Source organism: Platalea leucorodia, assembly GCF_965183815.1.
Source record: "Platalea leucorodia genome assembly, chromosome: 7".
In the NCBI taxonomy this organism is placed as follows: Eukaryota; Metazoa; Chordata; class Aves; order Pelecaniformes; family Threskiornithidae; genus Platalea; species Platalea leucorodia.
The window spans coordinates 52,393,398-52,418,930 of record NC_138829.1 but is presented as its reverse complement, the minus strand read 5'-3'; the positions used below and the strand labels follow the sequence as shown (position 1 = coordinate 52,418,930).

General features: G+C 43.7%; 1 protein-coding gene across 18 annotated transcripts in view; it reads left to right on the top strand.

Moving 5' to 3' along the window:
- The first annotated feature begins 16,576 nt into the window (after positions 1-16,576).
- The window catches only part of PPP6R3 (protein phosphatase 6 regulatory subunit 3), a 73,502-nt gene continuing 64,545 nt past the window's right edge, over positions 16,577-25,533 (top strand). For 17 of the 18 annotated variants that reach the window (XM_082317774.1, XM_082317775.1, XM_082317773.1 and 14 more), the window contains exon 1: positions 16,577-16,709. The gene's annotated coding sequence lies outside the window, so the exon portion shown is untranslated. Of the gene's footprint in view, positions 16,710-24,991; positions 25,118-25,533 lie in introns of all 18 variants that reach the window. The other variant, XM_082317782.1, reaches the window with a different exon arrangement.

The window sequence follows — 25,533 nt, the reverse complement described above, 5'->3', positions numbered from 1 at the left end:
ACTGAAGCCGAGGTGTTTTACATTTCTCAACCTGAACACTAATCCTATCCCTTAAAGGAAGGCTGATCTGGTAGAGAGGTGAGCATCTCATGGGCTCCAGCCCTCATCCTTACCCCATTTCTCTGCATTTTGGCAGGTGTATCCAGGAAATACTGAAATACAAAGTTAGGGGAGAGGTATGCAAGTGTTCAGAGGGCCTGTTTGTCACACAGTTCTACCCAGTTCCTGGAGAACAGTGTTTCCCGTGTTTGTTCACATACAGCATTCATCCCCTGGGTAGAATTAAATAAGGTTAGGGAAAGTTCAAAGTTTGGGAATCCAAAATGTAGAAAGTGTACTGTGTCTATACAGGATCAGGCAGTACACTTAAAATGAAAGCTAGACTGAATGGGAACCCAATTCTCTTTTTAGTAGACCTGGTTGGAGGATCAGACCTGAAAAATCAGGAATTGGTAATGAAAGAGATATTGAGGAATATGTGCGTTCTGGAGCCTACTGTCCTAACTTGGGCCTTGTGAGAGAGAGCGTTCACTGGAACAAGTCTTTTGTCTCTTTTTATAAGTTGGTATCTTTTTTCCACATACAACTAAGGCTAGGTTTTGTGAACTGAGCACTTGAAGAGTCCGGTTTATTTCCAGATGGATTTCTAGAGATGCAGCCAACAAGGAAATGCTTAGCATCCCTGGGACCATCGTCTTCAATCTTGCTCCAGAAGTGCTTCTTAGAGGTCAGGCATTGTAAAGACAGCAACAGATGTAGGGACAAAAGCTTCTCAGTCTTGAAACAGAAGATTGGATTTCATTGCCATAACTTCAGTAACACTTATGATTGCAGTTAAGATTGGGGAAGGAAGATTTGATGCCTTTCCAGCTTGCTCACAAAACAAGGGAGAGGGCAGGTGTCAAAGGGACAGCATCTTTTCTTCCAATTTTGCTAAAAGCTTATTTTTCTTCAGCCAGAAGAAAAATAAGTGACAGTCATTTTAAAAGAAATTTTCACTTCCTTCCTATGATGTTCTGTGTCATTCAAAGTTGTTTCAAGCACTTTGAACTACTTCTTTTGAAGATGGGTTAGTGATATTTTTTTTTTTTTTAATTGGAGCAGCATGTTCTCTCCCACATTCTTGTCAACTACTTTTGGTTTTAGGAACCTGTTGAATTCTATTTCTTAAGATTTATAACCAGACAGGATTATTCTGTGGTATTTTCTCTGCAGAGGTGATATTCTGTAGCCTGTAATGCGAGAGATCAGACAATTCATACTTCCCTACCACAGGCATGAAGAGAGACATCTATCTTTCAAAAATCAATCTTGGGTGTACAGAAAGACCGAAATCCTCAGTATTACCAACAATTTGTCTCATTTAAGTGAAGCTGTTTAGTTACAATCAGCTTAAATTGTATATAACAACTGGCCTGTTGCCTTGTTGGTCCCCTTTCTGTCTTTGTTACAAAGCCAATGTCTATCCGTGATGTCTACATAAATGTGAGTGAAGTGGCATTGAAACGCAGTGCGTTTGGTAAGCTTTGACAGGATAACACCGAGTTCTCAGTATTAAACACCACTTGTTTTCCAAAGGTCTCAGTGCGTCTCTGATTTAATAGAAAATAAATTAAGGATTTATGAGAATAATCAGTTCTGATGATAGTTTGTAACTGTGGAGTAAGGGAGAAGTGACTGTAGAACAAAGCCTAGGGAGAAGACATAAATCAAAAAGGAAAAGGAAAGACCCTGGGTGTCCATAAGATAGGTTCCTCAAAGACCTGTCAGGTAAGTCAACAGGCTGGAGAGATGCAGACAATCCCCCAAGATATGCAAATAACATCCATCTGAGATCAAAGCCTTCAGTTATGGCAGAACTGTTCTGCTAAAACAGACATAACTTCTCCCATTTCAAAGACTGGGATCACACAGCCAAAATACTTAAATCTGCTTAAAAGCATTTAACATTTTAGATAATAATGTCAGCAGGTTGCATGTATTTCGATAGTGAGCTTCTTAGTAGAGTGATTTCTTCTTCCTCTTCATCTTTGAAAGAACAGTCAGAAATTAACATTATTCTGTAGTAAAAATAGCTTGTATCCTCTCACAAGTTAATAGTTCTAACAACAAATGACATATTTGTAAAGTCTCTGGGTGTCAGCAATATTTGGAGTTACAGAGATGAGGATTTGGATTTCAAAATTCTCTAGCATCATAGTATATGAAACCCATGCCTGGTGACAGAAAAGTAACTTAAAAGGCTGGGGAGGGGGGTGAAACATGTGAGTAGGAAAGAACAGATTTTTTAACAAAAATCAAGTTACAGGGATCAAAAGGGCAAAACTTATCTAGGCCAGAAATCTACAACCAACCACCCATGGACCAAATGTGGTATTTCAAGCAGGTGTAGGGCTGGCCTGTGCCATAGGTATACAGAGGTTCAATGATTTGCCTAAGGTCAGGTAAAACTGGAAGACCAGGAACAGAATCCAATCTCCAGGGTCCTGATGCAGAAACAATATCGTTTCTCCTTTTGCTTAAAGGCTGGGTCAGCCTTGTTAGAAGGACCAGTTCATATTGGCACAAGCAGCAGAGGTAAACTTGTGATCACCACAGAGGGTATCCACTGGTGGGATTTAAGCCCCACAAGTGGTTCAAAGTGATCTTTGATAAAACTTCCAGTGTGGCATTCAAGTCTGGAGAAGGACAGTGGGAGGAAACTAGTTGTGTGATGCTCCGAGGAGATGTCAACATGTGTCAATAGAGTCTTACTTGAAAGTGGAAATTCTATCAGTAAATTCTGTAAATCTTTAAACATCACAAGGCATGGGATGTTTGAAATACATCACCCTTTAAAGTCTCAGCTGCAGTGGGATAGATACATTCAAAGGTCAGTGCACAGCTTCTCTCCTCAATGGCTGTGACACCTGGTGGCATCTGTTGATGTCAGTTTTTTTCTTCCTAAAGTTAGCTAATTAGAATGAAGAATTTCCTCCTCCTGGTAGGTAAGTGTAGGAGTAATTTTTTGTTTGTTTGTTTTCATTTCAGCTTTTCATTTTTGCTGCTCCCACTGTCTGTAATCAAAGTTGCCAAGGGCAGCCAAGCCCTCTGCTCACTATCTGGCTGCTTAGTTACCTGAACAACAAAAGGAGTTAATGGCAGTTTAATTCCTCCTGCCAGTCTTATGTGTGTCAACACTACTTAGGACTAGCCAGCGGCACATTTCAGAGAAAAGAGACTGGTCTTTGAGCGTTCAGTACCATTTGGTAGCACTGCAAGCCAAGAGACCTTGTGGCTTTTCTTCATTTTGCAATTGATCTGGATCTGTGACCTTACTTCACAGGTTGCATCACTTCTGTGTTGCTGCTGGCCTTTCCTCCCTTCATCTGACATGGAGATAGGGCAGACTGCCTCTATCCATGCACAGAGTCTGGTCCCAGGGACCCTCCACTTTAAGCTCAAGGCCATCAAAACAGATGATGGCCTTTTCCTTATAGAGCTCTCCATCTGTGCCCTCCTCACATGCAGCAGGATCCAGCTGGTGCAGGCAGACTGGGTGTCAAGCATGCCCTTGCTTGAGCAAAAGCAGCATAGACATGACTAGTGATGGTGCCTCTGCTGTCAAGGTGCTAGAGTTTCAGGTGACTTCTATTAAAAAACAACTGCAGTGACCAAAGATTATCTGACCTTGAAGATTTCAGGTTAAGAAGTACCAAGAATAAACTGCCCTGCCTCCAGTGTAGCAGACAACTACACATTTCAAGTGTTTGCCTCTCCCTTTAGGCTTGTAGGTTAAGTTGGGCATATGGGCAGACTAATATGGGATGGTAGCAACAACAAATGTAAAGTTACTAGAGCTGGCTCTTGACTCCTACTGCCTTTCTCACAGTACTACAGGGCATTTTTTCTTGCTGTTTCACTAGATCTGGCATTTACAGGGAGACATCCATGTCAAAAAATATCAATAAATACTTCAGACCTTAGCACTAACCAAAACCACAAGGTGGCAGAGTCATCTGCTGTGAAGCATTGCTCACCAAACTTCTATTCCTGAAGGAAACACAGCTCCAGAGCTGCCCTTTTCAACTGGGAGTTACCCTGTCTCTCTCCTCTCTTGCACTAGGTTTCACGGAGTAAACACTGATGGTGGGTGTAGCTTTTCTTTTTTCTTTTTTTGGGTGAGATTTTTATTCTAGAAAAAAGCCCTACCATGGAAATAATTAGATGGAAATAAACATTTTGCTGCTAGCGCTAATTTTCCTCAGCCCTAGAAAATCTGCAACAGTAAACCCCCCTTTTTGCTGGTGGAAGCAGCATCTCTGCTAGACAGCTTTATCTGTATAGCTATAGCAGCAATTTGTTTGGTGCTTGACTTTGGCTTTAACAGCATGAGACCAATGCAGGTTTTTAGAACTAAGTTAGTCAATCTATCATCTTCTGCATTTTCTTCTCGGGAGGGAAACATGGAAGGTATGGAAATCCAGAGATGAGAATCAGGAAAAGCCAAATGCCCAGAAGGATCAAAGGATCTTTTGGAAAAAAAAGAGGCTGTCGCTATATCGCTTGTTTGCAGAGACACCTGCATGGGGCAAGGGTATGGGGAGGATTTAGCATTGCTGGGAAGAAGCAACACAGTAAAGGGAATCATCAGCACATCTGTGTTTCCCTCTATTCTTCTCACCAACCATAGAGTAAGTGCAGACACTTGGAGCTACTTTTGTTTGCAGGCTGTGTGCTGTTTGACAGCAGGTGGAAATAATAATTTCTCTCATGTAGACTGTTTGTTTTGCTTGTCTGTAATAGCAAATATGCCAGTGCCTGACCTGCCCATGAACAGCCTGGTCCTTTGGCCCAGAGCAGCCAAAGAGCTGAACATGTTTTGCTGTTCACTTCTAACAGAAAGACACCCAGCAATGATGCATCTCTTGACTAGTGCTTGGTGTTTAAACAGTTCTGACAACTGATCCTGTGGTGTTGTTAAAAATAGGTATCTATCTGTCTATACATATACACACACATTTGCTTCCCTGTCCCTCACTTCTATACTGTCTCTTTTTTGTGGTTATATATATAATATCTCTACATATATTATATCTATCTAGATATATATTTATAATTTCTACATATGCCTAGATGTGAGTGCTTGGGAATCCTGGGGAATTAACTAACTCTCCTTGACTCTGTCAAATTGAAATCAACTCCTGCGTATACCTCAAGCCAAGCCAGATTCCCAGGAAGAAAATGTACATTTATTCCCCTGTCCATCGCTCCTGTACTGTCCTTTTTTTGAGCTTTGCTCCATGCCACAGGTTTAAATGGCTCTGCTGAGCCTCCTGTCCTTTGTGAAGGCTTCATGCATGGGGCAGATCAGGCCTGAGGGACACAAGTATGATTCTGTGGGGATCCAAGGCTGCTGCAGGAGCTGGCAGAGCTGGAGAGAGCCAGGCTTGGGTGCTTCCAAATAGTCTGTCCAAGCAAAGCCTGCTCTAGACTGTGCTGTTTATCATGCAATTGCATAAGCCCAGAGTTTATTTCAACAAGAATGAGATAAAATTTCTGGAGCTGCTTTGCTTCTCCTGTCCAGAGGGCAGGGATTTGCTTTTGGCCTTTCTTTTTCTAACTAATGAAATAACTGAAGACTTCCTCCTCCTTGCATGGGAAAACAGAAGCTTGAAATGTCTGTGAACTCACACCCTGTGCACCTGGCATACGGGGATGCAGCATCCAACTTAAATGAGGACACATAAGTAATTAGAGCCCAGTGTCTACTCCTGGCCCCTATTGTTATTTCCTTCTGTACATTGTGCAGGCTTTCACCATCAAACCTCACCAAAGGTCTAGAAAGCAACAGCAGTGTGTCAGCATGGGCAAATTCCAGTGGCAAAATGGGTATATTCTCACTCTATCCCATAAGCTGAGGTGCCTGAGCACCTTCATCTGGGCTGCTGCAAGGGGAAACGCTACCCTTCCCCTCCTGTTGGGCCATCACTAGCAAGAGGAGGTAGGACTGCCCAGCCAGAACTGATCTTTTCAGTTGCAGCTTGAAGTTACGATGAAAAATTAGTGAAAGGGCATCTCTACTGCATTATTTCTTTCCCAATCCCTGTGCATCTTCCCCTGCCCCCCCGAGTCTGAGACAGAGCACTTACATTCTTGATCCAAACATGCCACCTGCTGTTTGTCAGAAGGGAGACATTGTACAGTCAATAAAGCCAGTGCATAAATTAACCAAACTAGAAGCATATTTGCATTGCAAAACCAGGCAAAGGACCTGGGTACCACAGGTTAGAGTCTGCTCTCCACCACCGTGCAAGAATCACCCTGCAATACTATGCTCTTGACCTGCAAATCTGCAAATGCCTTGGAGCAGCAAGGCCAGAGCCTGGACAACCTTACAGACTACCACCATACCATCCAGAGCCAAGGCACATAATTGGCACTGCCTGGAAAAGCCGCAATGCAAGCAAACACCACTGCTGCCTCCTGCTGAGGGTTTCTAACACAGGGAGGGGGCTAGCAGGTACAGTACTAACTGGTGTTGAAGCGGATTGCAAGGCAACACTCAAGGGTGGCTTCGTAAGAGCGGTGATAGCAGAGGAGGCCTCTGGGAGGAAGCAGTGCTTCTGTAAAAGGGAAAACTCTGAATGGAGATACTTCATAACATGCTTTAACTTTTGGTCATCCCTGAAGTGGCCAGGCAGTTGGACTACATGATCGTTGTAGGTCCCATCCAACTGAACTATTCTATTCTATTAATGAGAAGCAGGATGAATATTTGATTTTTACCCCATGGGTGCTGCTGACCAGACTGCTGCTAAGCAAACACAGCATCCCTGTTCAGCATGGGGAAAGGGTGCCTAAGAAGTTTGTGGGGAAGGAAAAGTCTCTCTAACGCTAGGCCCAGGAACCTCCGCTCAGGTGGAGACTGTCTCAGAGTCTAGGGGCTTATCTGAACCAGGCAAGGAGAGCCCTTCCCTCATTCCCAGGCTGCAGCCAACCCTGCAGCCCTCTCCTGTTCCCCCACCACCTCTCCTAACAGGCAGCAGCCTTGGTGCAGGGGGGGGGGGCCGCATGGTGAGGGAGGGAGGGAGCAGCAAGGGGCTCCCTGCAGTGCTCTCCCAGTACAGTGGGAAGCCGGCCATGCCCCATGGCTCCCACCTCATCGCCCCAGCCCCACCACTGCTTCCTGCTGAGCCAGGCCTGGGAGGGACCAATGGCTACTGATGAACTGGATCCAGATCCCCTGGAAAACTTGTCCAGTGATGCTGCAGGACCAGCAGCAGGAGGCCTGGCTGGGTCACCAGCATGTGAGGGGGAGGGAAGGTGCTCCTGGACTTTCCAGCTGGTACCTGGGCCCAGACAGCTTTGGGGATGCTACTGGGGTGACCTTCTGTGGCACAGAGGCAGAACTGCAACCCTCTTTGATGATGTTGTGTGTGCACCCGCACTTCAGCACTGCCTACTGGATTATCTGTCGGTCACTGCAGAGGGGTCCCCCCAGCCCTAAAGCAGTCTGCAGGACAGCCATAGCTCCCTGGAAGGGCTGGGAGACAGCAGATGCTCTGCAGAGAGGGAGGGAGGGAAGAAGGGGTTAAAGGACAGAGGGAGGGACAGGCTACAGTTAGCAGATGTCCAGGGCTGAAAAGTAGGTCACCTATTTCTGCCTGGGTCCGGGGGATTTGAAAATAGACACTACATCAATGCACAAACAAAGCCAAGTAATACAGCAAGGAATAAAACTGAGTCTTGGAAGCCTGATAGAAATCCTCCAAGTACGCACAGCTCCTCTAACACACCATACACAGCTATTAAGATTGTCTAATTAAAAAAAATGTATTTTTACCTGCATATACATATATACAGTCACATAAGATGAGAGGCTAATGAAAAAAAAACTGAAATTAAAAAAAACTTCAAAGCCTACAAACTCAAGAAAAGCAGAAATTCTCCTACTACCCATGTACAAGGCTTGGACAGATATGAACTTAATTCCAGGTTTTTCTCAGCAGCCTTACGCACATTATTCAGGCCTAGATTCTCAAGGCTAAGTACTAACTCCTGCTGATCCCTTTGTGAGGCCTTGGAAGACAGACACTTGCAAATACTTCTGAGGCTGTGGTCCTAGGTGTGCCTGTGTCTCTCTTAATATAAAAAGGCTTAAACAGCATCACCCAAGCAGGTCATGAGGTCTCTGCAAGGCATTCCCTATCTCAGATGTTGGAACTACATGAACAGTTAATTGTAATCACGTATATGTTTTAGGAGCCTAATCCCTTTGGCACTCCTCATGTTTGCATACATGTACCATACTATGAAGGCAGCAGGTTAGGAGAGATAGGAAGAGAAGGGGGCTGAAATAAAGAAATCACCTTCATTTTCCTAGAAGTACTGTGAAGGTAATTTCTCCACCTTGTTTTTCCTGTGCTCATTTAATCAGCTACCAAAAGATGGGCTAGCTGATTATAGCAGTCCTTTCTGGCCTTCAAACAAGGAAACATCTTGTCTTTCCTCTGTTCCTTCCTACCCAGTGGAACAAGGGGGTAAAACCAGAGTTTGGCTCTGTATTTCAAGGCTGAAGTACTTACACTCTGTACAAGTCTCCATCTTGACCAGTTTGGGGGATGACACACCCTTTTCTGTGGTGGAATTGAAGGGGAAGAAAGAGAAGGGAGACGAAGGCTTAAAGCAAAAATAAATTACAACTGCTGGTTATGACATGCACCTGATCAAATGACTATTCCCTGTGTTCACAAGTTTGCCTGGGTGATCCAGCCTGCTTCTATAATCTCTTTCAGTCCTGTGCTACAGTTTCACAGAAATGTGAACTCAGTAGTTACTAGGCAGCTATATCTTGGCTGGTTGGGAAATGACACATGATATATGCACTTTGCACACTTGGAAAGCACCTTAATTTTCCTAGGAGAAGTACCATGAAGGTAATTTCTCTAACTTGTTTTTCCTCTGTGCTAGTTTAATCAGCTTAGCTATTAAAAGATAATATGGGTTTAGGACTATCATTAGCCCAGAATGGTCATGTGGTTATGCTGGTAATTTGCACTGCTGCTGAACTCAGTGTTACTTTTTTTTTAATAGGTAACTACATAACAAAAACAGCACCCACTGCACATCTAAAGAGGCAAAAGAAAAATGAACACTCTCTCTCCCTGAATCTGTATTCAATTATTTGTTTAGCAGCTTTCTTCCCTTTTTTCTCCTCTGTGATATTAGTATCTATATCCAAAGCATTTAACTGCTTGAAATGGGACACTTCAATCTAAAATTGCAATCCTGCAATTCTGCTCAGCTGCTCGGTAAGCTTTAAGGTATAAAAAATCCCTAGGAGGGCTCTGAGAGGGCTAAGCAGCTCACATCTGAATCATGATGCAGAAATTCTGTATTGCTTGGCCTTTGTCCCCCAAAGTTCAGTTTGGTCAGCATCCCAAGTCCTAGGCATGCTTCCAGGATGGTTGTTGCCTCTGTGGAGATGACAGTCCTGTCGTAGAGCTCAGTTGTTTTTCCTGTATTCTTCACAGTTAACAAACTTTTTATTTGCTTCCTCTCAAGGCAGACTTTCCTCTCCTACAGGGCTTACTGGAAGACTTTGATGCTAAAACAGGGGTATATTTCTCCTGATATATTTGTGAATTTCTTTACTCTTTCCTGCCAAAGCAACCCCCTTGATCACTGTAATACTTTTTTGGGAGACAAGGCCAGCACCTTCTACTTCCCCATGTGCTGCTCATCTATGAGAAAGTTCAATTTCCATCCCCCACCACGTGGAATAAATTACTTTTGATGACTTCACAGCACTTGGAGCCTTAACCAGATTCTGCCTCAAACTCACTTATCCTCTCAATAAATCTCAGCTGCCAGCTTCACCAGTCCTTCAGTGATTTCCAACTTTTCCATTTGCAAAACCTCCCACAGAGAGGGCATACATTCCTACTAACCTCATGCAAGGAACAACCTTGTCCAGTCACATCCCAGACCCAAGGAGCCTGTAATTCCTGTAGGTTATTTCCTTTTCAGCTTCCCTCCACACACCTTACCAATCTCTTTACAATTAGGCCTCACTGCTGTGCCTTTACTTGCTCCCCAAAACTGCCCTTTCCTACCCTCAGACCAACACCTCCTCCAGCAGGAGCAGCACAGAGCTCATGCTAGTGAGCCCAGTTGAGCTTATTAGGGATTTGCTCAGTGCTTTGCCCACGCTGCTGGCACACCTTGCCAGCCTCCAATACCCTCTGAGAAAATGCAAGAACCATCCTGCCAAGAGGGATGGGGTTGGTTAGGCAGGACAACTGTCCTGTGGGGCCATCCCACTCCTCTGGCGACCCAGCAGGTTCACACAGCCCATCAGTCTGCATGCTGTGCCCACACTGTGCACCTTGCTGACAGATCACCAAACCTAACAAGCTCTGTTTGCTTTTTGCTCCCAGGTGACATGCCATGATTGCTAGTCCTGGGCAGGTGGTACAAAATACGTGAGGAGAGAGGAGGATGACCAGTACTGATATAAGCCCTCCCATGGTGATGGGAGGGGGATGGCTAAAGCACTCAAGGCTCAGGTGAAAATCAAACGGGTTTGTGCCAAAGCTTCCCTCCATGCCTATGCTCTTTCCAGCAGGGCCACAGGGATGGTATGGAGGTCCCACTCTACTCCCCACCAGCTTTGCCTTAGAAATGCTAATAGGATCAGTGCTGGGAATGAGATTAGAAAACTGAATTTGAACATTTTGTTTCAACTAAATGGATTAACTTGTGGGTTTGGTACAGCCAAACATCCATGTTCACCCTCAGGAGCATAACCATGAACTCATTGTTCAGAAATGTCCTTCCCTCTTCTTAAAGCTACTTAGTTTTCACAATTTTAATAAGATGTTGGGCTAAACATTAAGTATTAAAATTCTGTAAAGGGCTTTATTCTCTCCTAAACTATGAAGGGGATAAAGGGTTTTGTAAGCACTATGGTTAAATCAGAGGCTTTTGTGTCTCAGCTGACCTTACTCTGCAAATATTCATTTAGTGTTAACACAGCTGGGGACTCTTTGGTGCAAGGCACTCAATTGTCCCACTCTTTCTAGGTCTGTTTCCTAAGTGTACCTCGTCAGTGCTCAGAAGAGTTAACTACAATCAGATTAAAACCAGTTTAGACTATGGCTTCATTTTATGCCTGAGGTGATCAAATGGCCAGATGTCACCACTGGGGAGGTTCAGCTCCAGACCTGTATGCAGGTGCTCCCACTGCCTTGCAGGCATTGGTGCTTCCCTGCTCCGGCAGAGAAACCCAAGTTTAAAAGCTGGGCAAACTGGAAACAAATAACTCTTCACAGGGTCCCTCAGCTAGGTCGCCCCCTGCCCTGGAGGGGCAAAGGGAAGACAACACATTGGTAGGGACAGGACCACAGTCATCCTGGCACAGCTGAAGCAGAAGCACATCCCACATGCTCACAGTCTGACATTATGGCTATGCAGCAGCAGCAGCTAGTGGTGAAAGGCTGCTGAAAGGGCACAGTCCTGCCTCCCCTCCTTTGGTGTCACATCTAGCAATTGCAGAGCCAGGGCGTGAGCTGGCTTGGCAAGCTATGCCACTGTTTGGGAAGACAAGCTTGTTCTCCAAGGTGTGGCAGAGCTGCTGAGTCACAGCAGGCCCTAGCAAATGCTCCCCCTGGCACCTGTGCAGTGGGGTCCATCAGCCCCCACTGGCTTCAGGAGGTGATAGCAGCTATGGCTCAGGGGTTAATGGTGCACAGTGAGGAAACATGCTCAGCATTGGTTGATGGGGTGATGGTGACTGAGCAGGCTGATTATTTTTTTTATTTGCATACCACTTTATGTTGCGGAAGTGGCTGTCTCGAATGATTAGAGGAATCCATCAGAAGTGGCTGCCTCTGGAAGTGCCCCAGGCAGCAGCCATCACAAAGTTAAGATACTGACATTTGCAATACTAGCAACAACCCATTTAGTAAAACGCTATCAAGCTTCAGGTCACAGACCATGACTGTAAGTTCTCAGTTTCCCTGCCAGCAATTAAATATTATAGCCACCAAAGCAGGCTAGGGTTTTTTTCTGATTTGCCTGTAATCACACATATAGGAATGGTGTGGAGGTCTTCAGATTTGCACACAAGTCCCAGGGACAAAGGACTGGGATTGCAGTATTTTGCCTCTCTTTCAGCTTGCTGTGTGACACTGGGCAAGCCACATAATCTCCTCATTTCCTGTAACTGTTCAGTAGCACTTTGAGATCCTCCTTGTAGACATGGGGTGTTTCTACCTTGAGGCAGTAGCACCCTAGCATTACCAACTTATATGGTAATGGTAGTATCATCTGGACAGTTGCAGTTTTAAAAAATAATAACACAAAATCAAGATTTAGAAATACATTGACAGGAACTCTGTAAGACAAAAACAGTGTCTGTGATGTCCCAAACCTTTCCAGAATTGAGGTGGCGGTGATAAAGCCCTTGAAAATCAGATGTGTGCCAGCGCAAACATCGTCCTGCCTCTTCTGAGTTGAGATCCACTTGTTACATCCAGGGCATATTTGCTCAGGATATAGGATGTGTCAACAGCAGCACAGTTTAATACTACTTTGTTACAAAGACAAGCTTTATGCTTACAGAAACTGCACTAGGTAGTTAACTATTTTACTGTATTAGCTGTTCTACACTCAAACTATTAATTCCATCTCCAGATACTGCCTCTGATGCTTGCTAAAGGTTATAATCTCATCATCCTTTTAACAACCTAGTTGCTTGTCCTGAGAATGCCACTTAACATTGTACTCTCCTTTATCCATTATTTAAACCCATAGACCATTCTTTCCTATTATATCCCTGCTCACAGTTTCCAGTGCAACGTCTTTCCTACAGACTGTCATTGACATCAACCAGAACTGCCTCTACACACTTGATATTGTGAAATCTCCATTTGCTGTAGTCAGTGCAGGTAGTCACTGCTAGAACATGCAAGTGGCATGACATAACACAAAACAAAACAAAAAACAGATGCAGTGAAAGAAAAGAAAAAGGAGACAGCTAAAATAAATGTGGAACAAATACAGTCTAGAGAGCTTTCTGGACTGACCACCAGCTGAAATAATGAAAAAAGAAACAATGTCCCATTTCATGTTGATTGTTTTGAGGATAAACATTTTTTGTACATTTTACTAAATAAATCTGCTTGCATGAAAAAGAAAACAAAAACAGGCTCTACACTCAGAGACCTAACTGCGCAACTCTGGATCAGCAAATACATTTCATGCTGCTGTGTTTTTACCATGTGTTTGCAACACATTAAGATCACGTGCATCTATAATTGCTGCAGCTCTACTAACTTATTCAGGCAGAATAAGGTGATCATGTGTCTGAGCTGGCAGACAACAATCTCCTTCTAATGGAAGCAACCCACTGGGGCCATGTTTGTGAAATAAGGATGTGCCATCATATGTTGAAGGGTAGTGTGAGCAAGGATACCTCTTAGTAAGGTAAACTGTGCTGTGACTCAATCTTTGGGAGAACCAGTAATGCCTACAGAAAGCACAGGAGCCAAAGCTTGGTCAACTGGTAGGAAAGATGTAGGAACAAAAAGAAAGCTGACGCTGTGTCCAGCCTTTTATGCAATGGGCATTATGAAACCAAGCACCTGAGCAGCTGGCAAGACTTTCTGCTGTGTGAATGCCTGGACAAAGCACAAAAGCCAGGACATGTTAGCCTGTTTGCAGCTACTATAAATCTGAAGACTACCTATCCTTTAGAAGCCAGCATCTTAACCTGTATTTCAGTATTTAAAGTGATAGAAAACCAGAGGAATCCGAAGCAGCCTATATCCTAATTCAAAGTTCATGAACACCATACCAGTGTGAAGTAGATGGGGACTCCCTCTGATCTGCAGGCAAAATTCAGTCCTTACTCTGAAAAGGAGGGTACAGAGAGAGAGAGAAGCACACAGCTTTACCTATTACATCTTCCCTTTGTCTACAAAACAACTTGAAGCTGTTTTATGCAGACAGACTCCCATTAAGACCCTACTCTTGTAGCCCAAGATTTGAGCCCATTTCTAGCTTGACTCACTGTTTCTCTCCTGAAAGAGACGCTGCTTTCTGCAGCAGCACCCTCAATATTTATGTCTCTTTGTAATATCAATAATTTTGTTTTAATGGGAACAGATATGCTGAGTTGGTCATTGATTTGCAGTAAGATGTAAGTCCAGCTGTATTGAGCTTAACTTTGTATGTCAGATGAGCATGTGAAAGATGTGAAGATACATTATTCAAAGTGGAGTTGCTTTATCCTAGACTGCTGATTCATAATGAAGTCAAAGAAATGTATTGTTTTCCCTTTCCTTTAGTATATGAAATAAACACAGCGATCTGTGCTGCCCTTCAGTTTTCATGTGCTCTACATGAGGTGCCCACAAGAACTACTATATCACTAAACTACCTTTTCAGCTCTGCTGTTTCTTCCCCCGTTGTAAATAAATAAGTCTTTGCCTTAACCATAACATACCTGTTTCTGTTCTTAAACATATTATGACCAGTAACTATCAGAATGAATATACATAAATATTAAAAAAATATTAAAAAAAAACCCTCATACATGCTTACTCATAAAACAGGGCTCTCTGCCACCATTCACAGAAAGCACACACTACCCTCACAATGGGCAAGGCAAATGCTAGCATGACAGAAAATTAGCTTTGGTGAGCCTGCACTGCACCATAATCCCCTTCAGCTACTTGCCTACACACATTGATGAAGAGCCGCTAACGTCATGCAAGCCTCCGAGAAAGGGAGTGCTTTTCAAGTCCATGATGGCAATTGATAAGGAGAACAACAGGCTTTCCTGGCTCTGTTACTATATTGGGAAGAGACGTGGAGAAGATGCGGGAGCTGGGACTTGCAGACAGGCTGTCTCCGTTCGCTGTGGGAGGCGTCTCCCTCCTCTGCACGGTGGTCACTCCATGCACCTTCATTCACAGATATGCAGACATTTTATATACATAAACATCATTGCCAACCCTAAACTTTTTTAAACAACCCCAAACACACAAAACGTAGAGGGCAGAACTGCCATGCTGTGTCAGGCATGGTGGCTCAGGCTCAGCAGAGCCGCCTTCAGCTGCACCTTCCCTCCTGGGAAAACCGAAGTGGGTCTGGGCAGGGGGGACCAGAAATAATTGCAGGTGGCGACCAGGCCAGTACTGCCGCCTCAGGGTGCAACCAGATATTTTTGGCACTCCCTGCCTTGCTGGTGCCACCTCCAATCAGCAGTGCCCCCCCCGCCCCCCCCCCCCCCAGCTCTTCAAGAGCCATGTGCAGCAGAAACCAGTCAAAACTAGTCAAAAACACATTGAAACCAAACAAAAAAACCACACTGAAACCAGGCAAAACCAGTTGAAACAAGACAAGGTGGTCACCTGATGGTGGCTCTGCTGCCCACAGGCAAAGTGCCATTGACCATGGCCAGGTGGTCTCCTCCAGGGACAGGGATGTCATCCTGCCAGTGACATTTTGAAACCTGGAGGGCTGCCCTGAGGGGTGAAGGGGCAGCAGCTGGAGGGGTCACCGCCATTTTGTGCAAAGGTAATGCGGGAGGCTTTGTAAGGGAAGGCTGCAGGCACCCTGGCTGGCCAGAATGCATTCGTGCCCCTAAAACACAGGGCACAAAACACCACATCATAGGTGTTTTTTTTGCCAGCTGTGGGGCACACAAGGCTGCCTGTTCAGCTCTTTGTCACCCAAGCTTTCAAGCAGAGGCCCTTGCCAGTGGGGTTTGGCCAACTCGGATTGCAAAGCTGCGGTCCCAGCCAGCAACATGCAGAGAGGGTGGCCAGGGCGCAGCATCTCCCCTGGTTTTCACACACGTTTATTCTGGTGCACTTCGGTTAAAATATACTGCCGGTTCTTAGGTGGAGTTGGAAGCCCCATGAGCACCTGCATGGAGGCTCAGAAAAAGAAAAGCCCTGCTTTTGGAGAATGCGGGCATCGATTCAACTACCTCTCGCATGCTAACTGAGCGCTCTACCATTTGAGCTGACTCCCCTCCTCACTAGTACCTACCGCCCCCCAGCCCCGCAGGCTGCCACATCGCGCCCCCTCCACGCACGCCACCGACTTGTTGTCAGGCAGTTTGTTGCCCGCGCCGCGCCCTGAGGGCCGTGGCTCCGCGCGCTGGCCAATGGCGAGGGGCAGGGGGTAAGGCTACAGGGAGATCGCCACCAGAGGCGCCCGCCCCTCCCACCACGGCCTCCTGCTTGGGTCTGAGCGCCTCAGCTCTGGATTGGGAGGAAAGGGTTTATTTTTAAAAGGAACCTGCTCTTTCTATTGGGCGAGGAAAACGCCTGTCAGGGTGACGTTTCCTTGTTGCTAAGTCGGGAAGGTGGGACGCGAGATGCACCCGCCCCATGCGTTGACTGGCCAACAGGAAGCCGAGAGCCCGCCCCCATCCCCGCTTGACCCTGTTGCAGTCGCGTAGCTGAGTGACTGACATCCGCCAGACTGCCAGTGAGAGGCCGAACTCTGCACACTGCCCAATAGAAAGGCGCAAGCCGGGGAGGAGGGTGGTGCCGGGGCGGTATGATTGGCAGGCGAGGCGGAGCGAAAGGAGGGCTAGCAGGAGCTGATATGTCCGCCATCTTGGAGCGTCGGTGATGGTGGCAAGAGGTGGCTTTCCCGCCTGAGCGGAGGCAGCCTGGGGCCTGTGGTGGGGGGACGCGCTTGCCGAGGTATGGGCGGGATAGCAGTGAGCTCTCCCTGCCACCGCTTCGAGCGGACCGGTGCTCCGGTGGCGGCTCTTCTGCGGCAGAGCGGGCCTGGCCCCTGCTCCCCTCCGCGCGAAGGGCTCCGGACGCTCCTCAGGTGCCGCCGGGCTGGGGTCTGCTGGTGCTGCTGGGGTCTGTCGTATGCGGCGCCCCCTCGCATACGCACCACTGGGCCCAGTGCGCCCGGGCCTGGCGCGACGGGCTACGGCGCGGCTGCGGGGTGCCGCGGGCCTGGGCGCGGTGGGGAAGGCCCGGGCCGCGCTGGAGGGAGCCCTGCCCGCCCGACGCCTCTTTCTTCCCGTGGCTGTGGCGTTGGGTCCTTCGGTAGCTGCCCCGAACCTTCTTCCTGGCGTTCGTGGCACTTCATCCCGGGTGGGGAGCCGGCCGGCATCTGTGGAGGGGCGGGGACGCCGCGGCCGTTCCATGGCAGCCTTTGGGCGCGGAGGGTTGGCGGCCTGGTGCGGCGCGGAGCGGGTCGTGGCGCGGTTGGGTATGGTGGGCGGTGCATTGTTCCCCGGTAGACCGGAGGAGCCCTAAACTGAGTGAAATGTTTTGTCGAAATGGAGGGAAGCTGTTTGCACTACTCCCTCCCCCGGCAGTCACTTGTGCTGTTGCTGTAACTTACAGAACTTTATTCTGACTATACTGTCATCTCTCGGATAATAAAACAGATAAGTCTTGCTGATAGCTAATTTTGCATTCACTTTCTTTCTTTAAAATCAGTGCTTCAGTATTCCTGTGAGGACGCTGCTTTTTTTTTTTGGGGGGGGGGAGAGGGGTTGTTTGTGGGGGGTTGTTTTGTTTTTTAACAACGCAGCTTCTTTCAATTAGAATTTTTTAAGAGCATGGCAGTGTTTGGGTAAGCTTTAACTGCTATTAAGTACATTTGGCAAAATCTGACTCTGAACCTGCCAGTTCTTTTGTTTTGCTTTAGTCACTAAGAACTTCTTGAACTGTAAGAGGGAATTAGTGTTAGTCTTGTGTCTTGTATGACATAAATACAACTGAGGCTAAAGATCGTCTCTGTGAGGATAAATGTTATTTAAGTTAGAACAGTAGGATGCTTTGAAATAGGTGTGTTGCTATTTTAAAAAAGTGTTCTGAGTGGAAGAGTACAGAAAACTTACAAGTGGGTGGATAGCTTTAGGAAATGTTCCTTGTGAGATGTTGACAACTTAAAAATGAAAGGTTGTGTTACTGCTAGTGATATTACTTAGGTTTAAAATCTCCTTTAGTGGAAGGAGTCTAAATGTACTCTAACAGTGTGGTGTGTTTGATTTAGGTTTGTGGTTTTTTTTTTTTCGTTTTGTTTTGTTTTAATTGATGAGTGTTAAGCTGGTTTAAAATTTCCAGGTAGTGTATAAAGTAACTTGTGAACTGCATGAATACATGTGTGCTTTTTTTTTTTTTTGGAATGCTGAAAGATGGGAAGTCTCCCTGTTTCAGTGTTCCAAATAGATTATTGCAGTTATTTGAACTGCAATGTGTATTCTCAGTACAACATACATTCTAGTAAGAGTCTGTGATTACTTAGCTCTGTGTTATTATGTTTTCAGTAGTGAGGCATGGACTAATTATAGCTTGCAAGAGTCTTTATTATACAGATATAAAAGAACACTACAGAATTATCTTTCAATATATAACTTGTTAATGAGACTTCATGCACGTGTGGTATCCAGTCTGCATGTTTATTTCTTGACAGTTTGTAGTTCTAAGTACTTGTTTAAGTTCTTTATAAGTGATTTTGTTTCTTCCATGATATTGCTTGAACATAGGTGATACTTCTTATTTGCTTTCTGTGTGAAAAGCAGAATGAGTATGCAGTATTGAATGCTGCACTCTGGGTTACTAAAGGAATTTATTTTCTAATACTACTAGAAGATGTTATTTTGTCCAGAACTGAAGAGGTCTTTTTACAATGAACTTAAGGAAAACACTGAGTTAAAGTGAAAGTTGTAATTTAGAAATTCAGGGAAAGCAGCCTGTTTAACTGGAATGTCTTTAAGTAGGATAATGCATTATAGCTTCTTTGCAAGCAATTTCAATTTATATGTAAACTGCTGTGACTGTAATATCTTCGGATTCTTTAAATATAAATCAAGTACCCATTATTATTCCCTTATGGAATTAAAGATATTAAATAGCTTAGATTGTTTTTCTCTTCACAATACTGCCTGCAAACTGTTCGCTCTACTTCTGTTGACTTGCTAAAGTGAGAAAATGTGACTGTTTCCCTCAGAACCCTTCTCGCACTTAGCAGAGGTGATGCTGTAGCCTGTATACAATCAGAGAATCAGATGATATTCTAAGAGTGAAATTCAAATGAATTAATAAAACAGAATCTGAATTTAGCAGTATTAAAGGGAAAAATTATGTATGTAGTTTGGTATTAACAGATGGTCAGAGAGTGAACTCCATTGTTAAGGCTTTGATTCTCTATTCAGCTTAAGCTTGAAATGCATGTACTATGAAATGCTAAAGAGCTGCCTCAAAAACAACCAGTATGGGATTGAAACAGTCAGAAGGGAGAAATGCTTTGAAGAACTGTCTGGTCCACTCTCCTTTCTCTCCATTCATGTCCTCTTTCATCCAAGTGCTTAAAAAGCCTTTGAGTATTTACTTAACTCTGCAGTTAATTAAGATCACACTGTATCAGTATATTGGAATAAGACATTTTCTAGCTTCAGTGTCCCAGCATACTACACAACATCTTCATAGGTAGGAGGCTTGCATATTCGCTTCTCACCTATAACTGGGTTAATTTATGGCCTTTGGAAGTTATGATGGCTTTTCTGCTTGGGCAGAAGAGGCACTAGTATGAGCATAGTGGTCTGTTTCTGTAGTAAGGTAGGATGTCTTAAGCATATTGTCTGCCATCTAGATTCAGCTCTCATAGTAGCACCTTAATCTGTGACCCTTAAGATTGCTGTGTACTCTATGTTATTTCATATGCCAGGTTTAGGACTATCCAAATTCTAGAAGACGAGATGTCTGATTGGATTATCCTAAAAGCAAGATGTAGAGCCATTGTTTTTAATGAAACTTTCCACAATAATAAAACAAGTAGGGTTAAATGGGAAATAATATCTTGCTTGTCTCGTCTTATTTTGTCAAGTTGGAGGAGGAGAGCAACGAACTCAGGAAACTGATCAGTGATCACATTTGAGCCTGATATTTTCGGGGTGGGAGGCAAGCCTGAAAGATCAGTCAGCAAATACATAGAGAATATGAACATAATGTTGAAAGCTTTGTGTAGCATGTTTAATTGTTTTTGTGGTGTGTCAGGATGCCAGCATCTGTTTTAGAAACCATATGCTACTAAGCAACTGAAGTAAAATGTTTTTCTACTCTTGGATATTATATGCAGCTCTTTAGCTGGCTTGGGACACTTCTCAGGAAATGGAATAGACTGAATTGATAGGATTGGGAAAACATTTGGTATAAGCTGTTAACAGCTTGCTTGTTTATGGAATAGTTCTTCACGCAATATTGGGAAAAAATATGTTACTGTAAAATACAAGACTCTTCATGACCTTTGTTTATTTAATAACTTCCATAAAGTGCTGAGAAGCATGTTTGAAGTGGTATATGTGATTTGGAGTGGGTGAAAAAGTTCCAGACTAACCCTTTGACTGTTCTTTCTTCTTGGTGTTACTCTATATAGTCATCCCCTAATCCTGTTAAACGGATGTATCTTTTTCCTCTTCCATGGAACTTAAAAACTTGGAATGCTCAGTGACAGAATCTATGCAATGTGTTGTATGCCAGCAGTGGAAAGGAATGCCAAAAGGACCTCAGCGTACAACTGTATGGAACTGTGAAGCTGTAATATACTTTGCTGGAGTGGTGGTATATAGAATCATAGAATTGTTTAGGTTGGAAAAGACCTATAAGATCATCAAGTCCAACTGTTAACACTGCCAAGTCCGACACTAAACCATGTCCCTAAGCACCACATCTACCCATCTTTTAAATACCTCCAGGAATGGGGACTTAACCACTTCCCTGGGCAGCCTGTTCCAGTGCTTGATAACCCTTTCAGTGAAGAAATTTTTCCTAATATCCAACCTAAACCTGCCCTGGTGCAACTTGAGGCCATTTCCCCTTGTTCTGTCGCTTGTTACTTGGGAGAAGAGACCAACCCCCACCTCGCTACAACCTCCTTTCAGGTAGTTGTAGAGAGTGATAAGGTCTCCCTGAGCCTCCTTTTCTCCAGATGAAACAACCCCGGTTCCCTCAGCTGCTTCTCATAAGACTTGTGCTCTAGATCCTTCACCAGCTTCATTGTTCTTCTTTGGACACGCTCCAGCATCTCAATGTCCTTCTTGTAGTGATGGGCCCAAAACTGAACACAGTATTCGAGGTGCGGCCTCACCAGTGCTGAGTACAGGGGGATGATCACTTCCCCAGTCCTGCTGGCCAGACTATTCCTGATACAAGCCAGGATGCTCTTGGTGTTGGCCACCTGGGCACATTGCTGGCTCATATTCAGCAGCATATTTGATATGTTGTTAGGCATGTTGGCAAAATGGCTAAGAAGATCATCTATGAAATTGGTAGTGAGGATTTGGTTAAGGATGTGAAGGGAGGCAGAATTGAGTAAAGAACATGTATGTATGCACAAGGAGAAACTGCCCCATAGTGAGATTTGAGGGTTAGTTACTTTCCTTGGAGGAACTTTTGAGAACATTGCTATTTCATTTTAAATGAGATGATTTCAAGCATTTGTACACAGTCTAAGTTATACATCTGCAAGGAGATGGAATATATGGCCTAGTGGTCTCCACCCTGTGTCCACTCAGTCTTCTGGAAAATGAACACTGAAAGACCATAGGTCAGCTCTTGTCACTTGTGCCAAAAGATACTTTTAAACATGGAGAAAACTCTAAAGCCTTTTTATGATGACCAACCAGGTCCTGGGTGAGGCTTGTGAAAGGGCCATGTGATTTCCAGTTTGGTAACAAAACATGGTTGGAATTGAGGATGGAAACTTCCAATTTTTGTGGTTAGAACTAGTGACTTGTTTCTGAGTTTATTAAATATGTTCTAGAATATACCAATTCCAGTAGTAAAAGTATTCGTTGTTACTATGTATCAAGTGTATCCTAGACCTCTTTTATCCCTGCTATGCGTGGCGCAGTTCCAACCTTCAGTGCCCGTAGGCAGAATTTCTAACCGGGTCCAATTATATAAAGTAAGATTCTATTGTGCAAATTTTAACTTCTAGTAGAGGTTTTTGGAGTGAATCTCATTATTTCCCAGACTAATAGTAGAGAGGAAGATGCTTTCTGTAAATGTATGTTATGCTCCTCTAGAAGAGCAAAGCATAAGACCCTAGTCCCCAGTTAGGTGATGCACATTTCTCACTTGTAGTAGTGCCCTAATTGATAAATTAATCAAAAGCAAGTTAATAGAATTTCAAGTAGTGCTTTATACAGCGGCTGCAGGCAATGCTAGTACAGATGTGATTACAACTTTTTTTTTTGTTGTACTGTAACTCGTTTGAGCAGTTGAGTTAGACCAGAAAACAAGGGAGTAATAGACATTTCTAAAGGTTTGGCTTGCTACAAATTTATATTACTTCAATGCTACTTGCATTGTGAAAGGAGCATTAGCTGCTGCCTCCACAGGGTGGGTTTTTGCATCTTTGTAGCAGAGTGGTTATACAGTTAGTGTTTCTCGTATAGAAAGTGTAAAAATACAATGCTATTTGCTTTTATTTTGTGTAAGTATAGTGGAAACCAAGTCTTGTGGGTTTTTTGGTTTGTTGTGGTTTTTTTTGTTTGTTTTTTTTTTTTTTTCACCCACTAAGAGGTACAATAGAGCAAAAATCATAGGTAAGGTCTTGGTGAAAAAAACTCTTCTTTCAGTGAAACGCGCTGTAGCCTTACCTTGAAAGCAGATGTAGGGCTCTTTTCATGTTCTGCTGTTATATGTACTACTTTGACCAGTCTCCAATGAAAAGAGCTCAGCTGGAAACTTATAGACTTATTTGAACCACAGTATTTCACATTATTTCTTCTGTTACTGCCTTGACAGACTTGCCAGATATCCAAGCATCTTTGGAAGCTAACTCTTCTAGAAAATAAGTAGTGGATTACATTTGTTTGAAAAGTTTAGCTGCTGTCACTGAACATCTTGAATAAGGATGGCAAGTCTAGAGACTGCTAAAACAAAACCCTAGTGGTGGCGGGAACAGACCCACTTCTGGGTAGGTGGGTTTCCTGCTGGTGTTGTAAGTGGCTTGCATCTGCAGGAAACCAACTTCCATTTCATGTTGATAATGGTCAGCAAGCATTCCAGATGGAAGTCCATTTGAAAATTGCAACAGCATAGGGGTTGTATTCCTGTCTTCCATATTTGTCTTTCCGAGTTCTTTCTGGCTGTTATGAAGGAATTTGTCACTGTTCATGGCAATTCTGAGGGCTAATTGCATTTTGGTAAGTGTTTTTTCCTGCCTGTGACAGTTGTAGAAGTTAGACTGAACTGGATATGAAGTAGTCAGTTCTTCCTTTCGGCTGTGATAAGCAAGTGTTCATCAAAAGATCCTTCTATTTGTGTACTTGAGGCTGACGATGGGCTCTTTGTTACAGCTTCAAGCCACATTTAATGGCAAAAAGATGTTGCATGCTGAACATTGTATTTAGATGAAGCTTGTCTGGTAAGGATAACATTAGTGAGAGGTCTCCATTTCTTAATGGTCAACATAAAAAACCTAAATGCGTCTTTTCATGCTGCTTGCCTTTATTGTAGTGATTAGTGTGCTGTTTTTGTTTTAGCAAGTAGCGCTTCAAAGAAGGGAAATGGAGGAAGATTTAAAGGCAATCCAGACAGAAATCCAGTAGTTGATGAAAGATGGTGTAAGACCACTGCACAACTTGTTCAGCTCTGCAGGTTGTAAGAAAAGATAATTACTGTTATGGCTGTGAGTTGATAGTAGCATTCAGTGCTTAATTTTAATCAAGTGTTAGATACTTGTAAAACTTTACAATTCCTTTTGACATTACTGAGTCCTTCCTGTTGCTTTACCAGTGGTGTTATGGGATGTCTTTCCTCATTTAAAAGAGGACTGCTTTGCAATCAGATTATGAAAGCTGTGTCTGTAACTCTGTAGCTTTATTGTTTTTTGGGCTAAGTCTCTCTTCTAGAGTCACTTATAATCCAAAATATCATAAATTTCTCTGTGAGACCAGTAATGTGTGATTGGGGATGGAACTTAAACTTTATTCTTTCTCAACCTATTGCAAATGTTTGATTGCTTTTATTTCTCAGTACTTGTGCCAAGTGCAGTTGTCTTATTAATATTATTTCAGTCATAGATGGCATGTACTTTTTTCTATTTTTTTCTGTGGCTTTCTGTTCCAGTATGCTCTTCTGCTGTACTTAAGTATTATTTATTTATTTTGAGAGCCAAAAAAACCCCAAAACCTCAACATGACTGAACTGAGTACCAACCACACCTGGCTTGGATGCTCTGCTTCAAAAATGCAATCTATAAATACAAATGAATGCCGAACTCTCCAGTTATTGAACAGGGAATTTAGTTGCCCAGATTGGAATCGTAGACATGGGATATCGAAGGCAGACAAAAAAAAAAATTCTGAATGTCTTACGTATGTGGGTGTCTGTGATAAAAGATTCAAAGTCTGAAAAAACCATAGGTTGTTTGATATCTTTTGTAATATAGGAAGCACGCGTGGGTGTCCGATATCTTTTTCATTATAGGAAATCGTCTTACTTTTAGGGCATAACAAGAATAAACATCATTAATTTCTGTACAATAGCTTTTTCTTTGAAATACAGTGGTCCAATCCTTCCCTTCTCTGGACTCTGGAATTCTGAAGTTTAACTCGCACTCCTCAGAAAAATGTGCTAGCCATAAGGCTGGAGACTAGAATGCAGTGGGGTTGCTTTTTACCCTCCCAGTTGAAGTTGTAGCCCCATGCAGCCAAGAATGAAATTATTAATGGATACAATAGAGAATTTGTAACTGTGGTACTGATCTCATCCTCATGAGAGGGAAGGATTATAGATTATCTAAATGTCTATAATTTTTTTAATTTATTGGAGATTGTGAAGATTATGAATGTGATGATTAAGGTCTTCTCTGGAAATGTGAATTGGTAACTGTGATGTTATGTAGTGGATCTACTAAGCAGCAGAATGCAAGTAAAAATGGTAAATGAGTTTTACTGTTAAGTGGGTTTTTGTAGAAAAAAGTGATCTCAATTTTTTTATTATTATAGGAAAAACTGCAAGCAACAGCCAGTGAATCCGTCCCCCCAAAACTAAAAGCAAACTGACAGTTAAAAATAAAGGAGATGGCAAAGAGATGAAGTTGGCCTTTTTTTTAAAAAAAAAAAAAATTGCAGGTAAACCACGTATAAAGTTTTGTTTCTAGACTTTCAAGCATTTCAAAATAATCTCATTTCTGTGTCAGTTGCCACACTAGTGACTGACTTTATGGAATGGTAATAAGACTTACTTCACAAAATCTGTGTGGAACCCTAAATGGTACTTAAAAGGATAGAAGACTGTTGTGGTTTAACCCCAGCCGGCAACTAAGCACCACACAGCCACTTGCTCACTCCCCCCAGGTGGGATGGGGGAGACAATTGGAAGGGTAAAAGTGAGGAAGCTTGTGGGTTGAGATAAAGACAGTTTAATAGGCAAAGCAGAAGCCGAGCACACAATCAAAGCAAAACAAGGAATTAATTCACTACTTTCCCATAGGCAGGCAGGTGTTCAGCCATCTCCAGGAAAGCAGGGCTTCATCACGCATAACGGT